This window comes from Pangasianodon hypophthalmus, chromosome 29 (genome assembly GCF_027358585.1).
Source record: "Pangasianodon hypophthalmus isolate fPanHyp1 chromosome 29, fPanHyp1.pri, whole genome shotgun sequence".
Taxonomy (NCBI): Eukaryota; Metazoa; Chordata; class Actinopteri; order Siluriformes; family Pangasiidae; genus Pangasianodon; species Pangasianodon hypophthalmus.
In genome coordinates, this window is record NC_069738.1 from 10,708,965 (window position 1) to 10,714,511 (window position 5,547).

Consider the following 5,547-nt stretch of genomic DNA (forward strand, 5'->3'; position numbering starts at 1 on the left):
TTAGTACTGACCTGAATACGTTTTGAACAGGATGATCAGTGTAAACTGTTCTTATTTTGTCTTCTGTGAACCTTGTAAATATATTATGTAGCTTCTGAAGGGCAGTACGAAATGGAAAGAATTAGAATTTAAACTTCAAGACTTCAAATTCAAAGTCATTTGGAGGAGTTTTGTGGGAACAGAATGCAGTGATTTATGATTTGTGATTTCTCTCTCCACTTTGATGCTCTCATCATCCCATACACTGATTCTCGTTTCAGATATCAGGAAGATCAGACATGCATATTCAAGGTTTACTCCTTGAATATGCATGTCTGATCTTCTTGACATCTTTGCAACCTATTTCACCAGCACCATTTATTAAACATTCAGTCATTAGTTAAATCTGGCTAACGTGTTTAAGGATGTGTTTTGTCTGTCCATTACAATGACACAAGGGTAACCATTGTATAACATTTTGCACCTCTTGCTCAACTCAGTGCATAAAATAGAGATTACTGAAAATGAAATGCCAAATAAATCACCAATTTGAATAAATGAAAGTGTAAATGTTGTTGTGATGTGTGTTTGTACTACCACCAGGAGGCAGTAAGGTTCAATAAAGAAGAAGTCTTTTCCTATTTGTTAGAAAATATTTGTTTGATTGGTTCTATTGGTGGAAAAAAAGGTGGAAATGTTAAAAAAGATCTTAAAAAAGAAAATACTACTTTTAAAATTATTATATAAAATTACCATTTCTGATTTCCTTCTGATTTTGGGATCTATAGCGATCATCATTCTATGAGCTTTGCTTACAATGTGATGAGATGACATCCTGGGTCAGTGTTATGAAGAGATAAGGAAATCTTTATATAGTTACACTGTTAATATTAGAATATACTGGTATATATTTTCTGATGCAGTGCATTTAAACAGCTGTTGTAGCTGGAGATTTTTTTAAACACCAAAAAAAAAATCTTTTTAAACACCAAACACACCATTAGAAAAATCAGAGAAAAAAATCAGAGAAGATATTGTTTTGTTCAGTGGGACTCTCTTAACATGTCTGTTTCTAAGTGTTTTTGTAAATAAATCATTTACATGACTTAGAGAAGTGCATTGTAATCTCTATTAAAAATGTATCCTCATGCCAGTTCACTAGGTCAGGGACTAAGAATAGCATGGAGCTAAAACCCTGTTTTCGAGGTTTGTAGAAACACACAAGATAAGTTTTTTAAAAAATAGATGAAATAAAGGCTTGGTGGAGAGGCAGGTCTTTTGGTTTGAAGACAGTCAGTGACTCAGATGTTCAGAAAGCCAGCAGTTCAGCTGCCACTTGAGCAAGGCCCTTAACCCCCGACTGCTCAGTTGTATCCTGTCTCACTTGGGATAAAAGTGTCAGCCAAATGAGGTAAGTGGAAAGTTCATTCCACCATCTGGGTGCCAGTACAGAGAAGAGTCATGACTCATTGTACCTTGAGCCTTGTACCTTTAATTATTGACATGTAATTGTATTTCCTCTTCTTGGAAGTTGTGAGCCTAGACACCATTATATACTGAAACTATATCATAGATATTGAACTATCCACTTTTAAAGGACTACAATGAGATGTTCAGGTGATGCTGAAATGATATAGATAGAGCTCTCCAAGGTGCTGAAAATGTATATTATATTCCTCTCACTTAAAAAAAAATATCTCAGATACTGTCTTGATTCTTCTCTCTCTTTGTCTCTGTTTCACTGCATTTTGTGTCTCTTTCTTTATTCCTCCATCAGTCCCTCGTCACATTATGGAACAATTAGGATCAGTTTTATTGGCCCAGTAAGAATCACTTACAAGGGATTTGACTCAGCAGTTGCTTACACTCTCAACAAACAAGAATTAAGTGGTGTAAAAGAAAAGAAATAGAATACACTTCGAGCATTGAAAGTGTAATAGTATTTGCATTTGATTTTGTATAAAACCTCTTTTAGATATAGATATGACATGCCTTTAGACAGTTGTGGCGTTGTGTATAAGCATGATGCTGAAAGGCAAAGCGTGAGCCCTGATGGACAGGAAACTGAAGTCAGATTATGACTAAGCTTGAGCGTTTCACACCAGCATTTAAATTATTGATTATCTACTGGTTCCATGGGGACTTTGGGAGAGCACTGAGCTGACATCTTTCCTTTTGGGATGCTTGCCTGATGTTCAGTCTGTTGCCCTTGTTGTTCACACACATAAACATGCACAAACATATACATACATGCATAATATGTTACACTGAATACAGAGAATAAGATCATGCGTGTGTGTGTGTGTGTGTGTGTGTGTGTGTGTGTGTAGGGGGGTACACAAGATTTCTTTCTTTTTTTTTTTCCACAGAAGTGTCCACATAAAGTGTCCACACAAGGATAGAAATATCTGACAATTTTGATGTTTGGTTGTTCTCCATGATTTTTTATCCTCACAAGGATAGTAAGACATATATGTGTGTGTGTGTGTGAGCATACACACTTCCACGTGCCGGATCATTGTCCTCAGGCACCTCTGACTGACTCAGGTCACATCGAGACCTCCTTCCCTGGTTGCCATTGGGGGTGAGAGCAATTCGTCTCCATGGAGATCTCCCTAGTGATCCTACAATTGACTCATTTGAATGAGGCCTACCAAATGCAACCAGGTGCTTGGTGTAATCACTGCATGGAATATAGAAATGAAACTGAAATTACTGCAGGAATCCATTACTGAATCTAATCTTTAGCAGTTGCGAAGGCAATGAATCTTAATTCGTTGTTTTTTATGCTTTGGACCGTTGCATTTTACTAGCCTACCATCTTAACCTGCAAACAGTTCAAAATACTTCTTATCACTTACCAAGTGGGAGCTTAACAGAGAAGTGTATGCACTAGGGACTGGAGGGTGTGAGTTCAAATCCTAAGATTGCAAGAGTGGCATTGTTAAGCCTTTGAGCAAGACCTCTAACCATGATCAAAATGTTTGCGAGGTCAATGCTGCACAAATGTTTCATGGTTAATATACAAAACATTCAAATTTCAAATTCAAATTTTATTTGTCACATGCATAACCATACACAGTACGACTTGCAGTGAAATGCTTTATACAACTGATATGACATAAAATAAGAAAATATAGAAAAAATATTAAATATAAAGAAATATATTAAATACAAAGGAAAATATATACATAAAAATATATGAAGGTATTAAAAAAAAAAATATATATATATATATATATATATATATATATATATATATATATATATATATATATATATATATGTGTGTGTGTGTGTGAGTGTGTGTGTATAAGAATATATAGAGTATAAAAGATTATAAAAGAATATGTATGATCATACTGTAAATATTGTAAATACTGTAAACCTGTTGTAAACACAATATAGTGCAATATAATATGTATAGTGTTGGATGGTGGCAGCAGCAGTCTGACAGTACAGATATAAAGTCCGGATATGTGCAGTTTTGTGCGATATAATGTGCAATAACATGCAATGTGCAATAATGGTCACTGTACAATAAGATGTGCAACATTAGGTGAGGTAGTCGTGTGCGAGATTGTCCACATGTTAATAAATACTACATGTTAATATACTACAATGCCATTACAATATGTAATACATCAATTGCTAATTTCTCCTCTCTGTTGTGTTATCATTCCATACACTGCTCCGACTCCATTTTACTTTTACTGAGATAAATATTTTGGTTTAAAAGACATCCTTAATAACCGGTTTATATCTGAATTACAGTTATATGATACTATACTGTCAGTACAATAATTAATAATGAGGTTTAGCGTGCTTGTAGTATGTTATTAATGAGTGCGCTAGATGATACATCTTAAAATTGAATTGACATTAGCTTGTAGCCTAACCCATTCAGCTATTATTACTGCAATGAGCAATGTTACAAGTAGTCTAAATGTAAAAAATGTTAAAAAAAATTGTCCTCATAAACCCTTACATTTAATTTTTATATTTCCGCAGATACTCAGATATTTCTATCATATCTACTGTATTTCAAATGCATGTTGCATATCTCTCAATAAGGAGTTACAATGTGGTAACCTAGGATCTCAAGCGAGGTAAACAACATTTACCGCATTTGTGTCTATGGGTCAGCCTTAAGTGTCCTCCTCAGCTGCTCTGAGGTCAGTTGAGAACCAGTCATCACTTCTGATTGGTTAGTCTTTGAATGCAGGTTAAATTTGATAACTGGAGATGCTATGTGAGGTAAAGAAAAAAAAAAAAAAAAAAAAACTCTTCTGAGGTCTGGACTTTGGTGTCCTTATAGCAAGTTAGAGCCCAGCTTCTGACCCTCAACTGCTCAGCAATATCATTTGATTGTAGCTTACATTAGATGAAAGAGTCTAACAAATCAATAAGTGTAATGTAATGTACAAAGCACACTATGGTCACGCCCTAATATACCTGCTCACACTCTCAGGTCTTCTCGCACTGGTCTTCTTATATCATACTTGAGTTGGTTCAGGTGAAGTAATTTTAACCAACTAAGTAAGCTAGGTAAACTAGCTAGCTAATAATATAGCTTTCTACTTTCTACTTTGTTGCAATTTCAAGTATAAGTACAATTTTATTAACTTCTTGTGTAGCTGTTTTCTTCTGAAGAACTGATAACTTGACAGCTTTCCACATTCTTGCCAGACACGGTCACTTTTAGCTAGTTGTCTAGTGACATTATCTATGGTATCAATGTTGTATGTCAGCAATGGCAGTTTGACTAATAGCTTGTGTTACTTTATTGGTAGATTTTAATCTTTAACAACAGGAGCTTGACATGCTTGAAAAAGAAAGCACTACTTATGTACGTATGCATCTATAACCACCAGGGGCAGTGAGAATCACCTGCACATGCCACGAAGTGATGTAATGATGCGTTATGTCGAATTTACAATAAATACCATTGTCATACAGCCATCTGTCCCTGAAACTTTCTTGAAAAATGTCAGAGAGCCCTGACTTTTACACAGAATGATGAGAAAAACAAAAAACATCCAGTGAGTAGGCAGAAATGCATTGTTGATGAAAGTGGTCAGAGGAAAACGGCCAGACTAGTTTTGAGCTGATAAGAAAGTTACAGTAACTCAAATAAGCACTCTTTACAACCGTGGAGAAAAGCACTCTTCACAACCATGGAGAAAAGCATCTCAGAACACACAACATGTTGAAGCTTGAGGTGGGTGGGCTCCAGCAGCAGAAGACCACGTCGGGTTTCCCTCATGCCAGGATGGCCGGTGTAAACTGTTATTATTTTGTCTTATGGGAAGCATGTAAATATCTTATGTAGCTTCTAAACTCTAAAGTACTAGATGAAAAAAGATCTTTAAACAAAATAATGACAATTTACACCAATCATCCTGTTCAAAAGTTTACACCCCCCGGCTCTTAATGTATCACGTTGCCTTCTTGAGCATCAGTGAATGTTTGCACCTTTTGTAATAGTTGTGTACAAGTCCCTCAGTAGTCCTCAGTGTGAAAAGATGGATCTCAACATCATATAGCTGCTGTTGGAAAGGGGTCAAA